The sequence below is a fragment of the Scylla paramamosain genome, unplaced genomic scaffold, assembly GCF_035594125.1.
Source record: "Scylla paramamosain isolate STU-SP2022 unplaced genomic scaffold, ASM3559412v1 Contig110, whole genome shotgun sequence".
NCBI classification, from domain to species: Eukaryota; Metazoa; Arthropoda; class Malacostraca; order Decapoda; family Portunidae; genus Scylla; species Scylla paramamosain.
The window spans coordinates 252501-260000 of record NW_026973775.1 but is presented as its reverse complement, the minus strand read 5'-3'; positions in this window follow the sequence as shown (position 1 = coordinate 260000).

Here is a 7500-nt window from a genome sequence, read left to right as displayed (position 1 = left end):
GCCAGCTATTCAGCTTGCATTATCATCATTGAATAACATCATCTCCCGGACCTTTTTAAGGTCCACAAACATGAAAAGAAAGAAGGACCATAGACTACTATTATTACTACTACTTTCTCATAACCATGTTCACTATCACTATCTGAGCTAAGAAAAGAAACCATTATTAATTATAACCATCTTTCTCACTTCATCAGGTCTTCTCCAAGTATTATTATTATTATCATTATTATTATTATTATTATTATTATTATTATTATCATTATTATTATTATTATTATTATTATTATTATTATTATTATTATTATTATTATCATTGACTTATTTCAATGATCACGCCCCTCATCGTTCTCAGTTTCTCATAAAACAAAATATACATTGAGATGAAAAAGACGCTCAACATATCACAATAGGCAACACATCTAATCAACTCTCCACTGTGACACACAGCAGGTACATTAGTAGAAATATAGTATACATATTTATTCTCGGTCACTTGCGTGCCTGACTAAATAATAATAATAATAATAACAAATAACTAACTCGAAAATAAATACACTACTTGCTTATTATTGATATACCAGTATAGTCTACACAACTCTCTAGATGTTTGAACGTGTGGCTCCGAAGAGGAGCCGGATTGATGGTGATATTGGCTGAAGGGGAGGGAGGCCCTTTATTTACTTCTTCTCAGTCTTCTTGGGAAGGAGCACGGCCTGAATGTTGGGCAGCACGCCACCCTGTGCAATGGTGACTCCGGAGAGGAGCTTGTTAAGTTCCTCGTCGTTGCGGATGGCCAGCTGCAGGTGACGTGGGATGATGCGAGTCTTCTTGTTGTCACGGGCGGCATTGCCGGCAAGCTCAAGGACTTCAGCAGCCAGGTACTCCATAACTGCCGCAAGGTACACGGGGGCACCAGCACCCACGCGCTCGGCGTAGTTGCCTTTCCTTAGAAGGCGATGAATCCTGCCGACCGGGAACTGGAGTCCAGCACGACTGGAACGGGACTTTGACTTTCCCTTCACCTTTCCTCCCTTGCCGCGTCCAGACATGATAATGGATGTTGTGGTAGTAGTAGTAGTAGTAGTAGTTGTTGTTGTTGGTGATAAATGAGGAGCGCGAGTACTCTAACCTCGTCGGTAGCTCTGCGAGCAAGTAGTGAATTTTGGGAAAAACGGCTATATATACGCGAGATCAGATCGGCCCAGAGCGCGTCTGGACCAATCAGGACGCTCGCTGAGGTGGCGACTCCTGATCCTGAGTAGGCACGCTAATATATATACCACTTTTCAACTGAGAAAACGCACACTCGTTCTCACAGCAGTACGGCGACACTATGCCTCCCAAAGCATCAGGAAAGGCTGCCAAGAAAGCTGGCAAGGCACAGAAGGCCATTGCCAAGGGCGACAAGAAGAAGAAGCGCAGGAGGAAGGAGAGCTACTCCATCTACATCTACAAGGTGCTCAAGCAAGTCCACCCAGACACTGGCGTGTCCTCCAAGGCCATGTCAATCATGAACTCGTTCGTGAATGACATTTTCGAGCGCATCGCTGCCGAGGCATCCCGCCTGGCACACTATAACAAGCGCTCCACCATCACCAGCCGGGAAATCCAGACCGCTGTCCGTCTTCTTCTGCCTGGTGAACTGGCAAAACACGCTGTTTCTGAAGGCACCAAGGCTGTTACCAAGTATACCTCCTCCAAGTAAACAGGCGGCCAGTATACTGCTGCCAGTATAAAATAATACCCGGCTCCATTGGAGCCACACTTGAAAAGGAAAAAAGATACGATATAGACAAATGCATTATTATTATAATTATTGTTATTATTATTAATATTATTATTATTATTATTTTTATTATTATTATTATTATTATTATTATTATTATTATTATTATTATCATTATTAATAATATTAATATTGTTGTTTTTATTATGATTATTATTATAATAATTATTGTATCATTATTATTATTATTATTATTATTATTATTATTATTATTATTATTATTATTATTATGCTTATTATTATCGTGATTATTATTCTGTGGAGATAAAGAAAAGATAAAAAAAAAATAGAGATAAAGAAAGATAAAAATTCTCCCAAGTGAAAGAGATATGGCCATGGAAGAGGGAATAATAATAATAATATAAAAAAAAAAAAAGGGGGGAAGGATATTGAGTTGAAAGTCGATACCTGATACTGAAAGATGGAAAATAAATATTTTCTTCCACAAAACCAAACAGATTGTCTATGAAAATTCTTTAATGAAAGAGATGTTTGGCCCTAAAAAGGGCCTAGATATTGCTGTTATGAAGATCATTCGTGGATGACTTCTTAGGCACGCTCGCCACGGATGCGACGAGCCAGTTGGATGTCCTTTGGCATGATAGTCACGCGCTTGGCATGGATGGCGCACAGGTTGGTATCCTCAAACAGACCCACGAGGTAAGCCTCGGAAGCTTCCTGGAGAGCCATGACAGCAGAGGACTGGAAGCGGAGGTCAGTCTTGAAATCCTGAGCAATTTCACGCACCAGGCGCTGGAAAGGCAGTTTCCTGATAAGCAGCTCAGTGCTCTTCTGATAACGGCGGATCTCACGGAGAGCAACGGTTCCAGGCCTGTAACGGTGGGGTTTCTTGACACCTCCAGTGGCTGGAGCAGACTTGCGAGCTGCCTTTGTAGCAAGCTGCTTGCGGGGCGCCTTGCCACCAGTGGACTTGCGAGCCGTTTGCTTGGTACGTGCCATAGTTGTGGTAACAACAACTCACAACGAACACTCAGCTGAGTCTGCCCGCGCTTCCCACAAAATCCCTTTATATATGAATCGGGTGGGCCCGACGACTCCAACCCTGCCTTGTGATTGGTCAGAAACGTCCAGTGAGGCTCATCGCCCACGCAGTCACCGCATGAAAGATGTGATCATTATTGTTAGTCTAATTCATTTTGTTCTTATTCTTATTCTTATTCTTATTCTTTCTTCCCTCATTCATAACAAATCTTGGAAAATATACAGCAGAACTGACATGTCATTTAAAATTCTAAGACAATTAGCAAGAAAGTTGTGATATTCTTATTTTTTTCATTCTTTTTATTCTATTTTTTTCTTATTCTTGTCATAATTAATATTGTTATCTTTATTATTTTCATTTTTTTTTATTATTCTTCCTTATCTTATTCTTATTTATCCTACTTTTAGAGAGATGAGGCTTGTGCGGTCACCCATCCAAGTTCTGCCCGGACCCCCTGCTTAACCTTGCTGATCCCGCCGTCAGCTGATTGGTCAAGAGCGGAGAACAAGGTGTTGGGAGGGCTTATTTCTCTTATTCTTATTCTTTCCTGTATTGTTGTTGCATTGTTGTGCTGAAAATGTTGGAAAATATGCACTAAAATTAACCCTTCATTCATAATTCTACGACAATTAGCAAGAGAGATATATTATTACTTTTTTCCCTTATTTTTGTTCTTTTTATTCTTAATCTTCTTTTTTTTATTATAGTTGTTATTGTTATTTTATTATTTTCGTTTTTCGTTCATTCTCCTCATTCTTATTGCTATTTTTTTCTATTCTCAGAGAGATGAGGCTTTTGTGGTCACCCATCCAAGTTCTTCCCGGACCCCCTGCTTAACTGCGCTGATCCCGCCGTTAGCTAATTGGCCAAGACCGGAGAACTAGGTGTTGGGAGGCCTTCTTTCTATTATTCTTATTCTTTCTTCCCCCATTCATATCGTTGTATTGGAAATGTTGGAAAATATACAAAAGAATTCACCCTTCTATGACAATTAGGAAGAAAGACATGGGATGCTTTCTTTCTTTTTTTTTATATTCCTTTATTGTAATTTTTCTTATTCTTGTTATAATAATTCTTACTGTTATCTTTATTACTTAAAATTTTCGTTCATTCTCCCTATTCTTATTCTTATTTTTTTTATTTATTTATTTTTTTTTCAGACAGATGAGGCTTGTGTAGTCACCCATCCAAGTATTGCCCGAAACCCCTGCGTAATCTCGACGATTTCATTTGACAATACCTATTTACTTATTTATTTATTATTATATTTATTAAAAAAAAAAAAGAAGAAAAGAAGATGAAGAATAAGGTATGTAATCGAAATACTCTCTCTATACTGTAGCAATAGTTTAGCTGGATGTACTTGTATTGTGTCAAAAATACTTGCAATATCTGCAATTGTAACCTGCAGTGTCGGCATAATGCATAATTAAGCAATGAAAAGAAAAATTAATAAAAGAATAAATGAAAAAAAGAAAGAAAAAAAGATACAATTAACAATTAAATATATTAGCTACCCCTCTACGTTTCTTTATCACTGCAGAAAAATGGAAACATTTTAACGTAGACTTGTCAAAATTCAACTGAAATTAAGGGTTAAATAAGGATTGTCACCCCTTCCCCAGAGGATATTCATTGTCTTTTAATATATATATATATATATATATATATATATATATATATATATATATATATATATATATATATATATATATATATATATATATATATATATATATATATATATATATATATATATATATTCTTTTTATTTAAAGTCTTATTTAGAGAGAGAGAGAGAGAGAGAGAGAGGTAACGTCCTTGAGGATAGCAGCTCGTCTACGCTCCGCTCAGTGATCAGCGTTAGAATGTAATTCCTCATTTCTTTAAAAAAAAAAAAAAAAAAAAAAAAACAGAAACTTTATTTAGGGGGCTTGCTGGAAACAAACTACAATGGAGGAAAGAACAATATGTCTGCTATATGACCCACCCAGTTAAATTTTCAAGAAGCAAACGCAAGTTGGAAAATACGAGGAAGATAAATTTTCATTTATATACGTTTTATGGTAATTTCTGCCACGCCTTCCTCTATTCATCAAACGTCACTGACACTTATTCCCTTTATTTTTTACTTTACAGAATCTTTTGTAGGGCAAGACTCTAGAGGATATGTGCTTTCATAAATTCTATAATGCTTTGCTTATCATAGAGACATAAAAAAAAAAAATAATAATAATAAAAATAAATAAATTAATTAATTTAAAAAATCAAAATAAATAGATATATAAATTAATTAATCAATCAAATAAATTTCTATGCTTCACCTTTATAGCATTCGTATGAATGTCAAAACAAAACAAAAAATATAAATATAAATAATAATATGAAAAAAAAAAATTACTAAATATATGAAAAATAGCATTACTACTACTACTACTACTACTACTACTACTGCTACTACTACTACTATTTTTTTTTTTTTTTTTATGTAGGAAGGACACTGGCCAAGGGCAACAAAAATGTAATAAAAAAAATGCCCACTGAAATGCCAGTCCCATACAGGGGTCAAAGCAGTGGTCAAAAAATGATGAATAAGTGTCTTGAAACCTCCCTCTTGAAGGAATTCAAGTCATAGGAAGGTGGAAATACGGAAGCAGGCAGGGAGTTCCAGAGTTTACCAGAGAAAGGGATGAATGATTGAGAATACTAGTTAACTCTTGCGTTAGAGAAGTGGACAGAATAGAGGTGAGAGAAAGAAGAAAGTCTTGTGCAGCGAGGCCACGGAAGGAGGGGAGGCATGCAGTTAGCAAGATCAGAAGAGCAGTTAGCATGAAAATAGCGGTAGAAGACAGCTAGATATGCAACATTGCGGCGGTGAGAGAGAAGCTGAAGACAGTCAGTTAGAGGAGAGGAGTTGATGAGACGAAAAGCTTTTGATTCCACCCTGTCTAGAAAAGCAGTATGAGTGGAACCCCCCTCAGACATGTGAAGCATACTCCATACATGGACGGATAAGGCCCTTGTACAGAGTTAGCAGCTGGGGGGGTGAGAAAAACTGGCGGAGACGTCTCAGAACACCTAACTTCATAAAAGCTGTTTTAGCTAGAGATGAGATGTGAAGTTTCCAGTTCAGATTATAAGTAAAGGACAGACCGAGGATGTTCAATGTAGAAGAGGGGGACAGTTGAGTGTCATTGAAGAAGAGGGGATAGTTGTCTGGAAGGTTGTGTCGAGTTGATAGATGGAGGAATTGATTTTTTGAGGCATTGAACAATATCAAGTTTGTTCTGCCCCAATGAGAAATTTTAGAAAGATCAGAAGTCAGGCGTTCTGTGGCTTCCCTGCGTGATATGTTTACCTCCTGAAGGGTTGGACGTCTATGAAAAGACGTGGAAAAGTGCAGGGTGGTATCTTCAGCGTAGGAGTGGATAGGACAAGAAGTTTGGTTTAGAAGATCATTAATGAATAATAAGAAGAGAGTGGGTGACAGGACAGAACCCTGAGGAACACCACTGTTAATTGATTTAGGAGAAGAACAGTGACCGTCTACCACAGCAGCAATAGAACGGTCAAAAAGGAAACTTGAGATGAAGTAAACAGAGAGAAGGATAGAAACCGTAGGAGGGTAGTTTGGAAATCAAAGCTTTGTGCCAGACTCTATCAAAAGCTTTTGATAATTATGTCCAAGGCAACAGCAAAAGTTTCACCAAAATCTCTAAAAGAGGATGACCAAGACTCAGTAAGGAAAGCCAGAAGATCACCAGTAGAGCGGCCTTGACGGAACCCATACTGGCGATCAGATAGAAGGTTGTGGAGTGATAGATGTTTAAGAATCTTCCTGTTGAAGATAGATTCAAAAACTTTAGATAGGCAGGAAATTAAAGCAATAGGATGGTAGTTTGAGGGATTAGAACGGTCACCCTTTTTAGGAACAGGTTGAATGTAAGTAAACTTCCAGCAAGAAGGAAAGGTAGTGTTGACAGACAGAGCTGAAAGAATTTGAATAGGCAAGGTGCAAGCATGGAGGCATTGTTTCGGAGAACAATAGGAGGGACCCCATCCGGTCCATAAGCCTTCCGAGGGTTTAGGCCAGCGAGGGCATGGAAAACATCATTGCGAAGAATTTTAATAGGTGGCATGAAGTTGTCAGAGGGTGGAGGAGAGGGAGGAACAAGCCCAGAATCGTCCAATGTAGAATTTTTAGCAAAGGTTTGAGCAAAGATTTCAGCTTTAGAAATAGATGCGATAGCAGTGGTGCCATCTGGTTGAAATAGAGTAGGGAAAGAAGAAGCAGCAAAGTTATTGGAGATACTTTTTGGCTAGATGCCAGAAATCACGAAGGGAGTTAGAGAGAGAGAGAGAGAGAGAGAGAGAGAGAGAGAGAGAGAGAGAGAGAGAGAGAGAGAGAGAGAGAGAGAGAGAGAGAGAGAATGTGTGTGTGTGTATATGTGTCGGTTGGGTTGTGAAGGATGGGAAAAACCAGCAAGCCTCGGCTCCACTGACTGATCGATACTTGAATGTAATTCAAGTAAGGCGAAGTTAGGTTAGATTAGGTCAGGTCAGGTTAAGTTAGGTTAGGTTAGGTTAATTTAGGTTAGGTTGTTAGTGTTAGTTTAGGGTAGTTTAGGTGATGTTACGTTATGTTAGGTTAGGTTAGGTTAAGTTAGGTTATGTTAGGTTAGGTTAGGCCAGCTTTGCTTAATTTAGG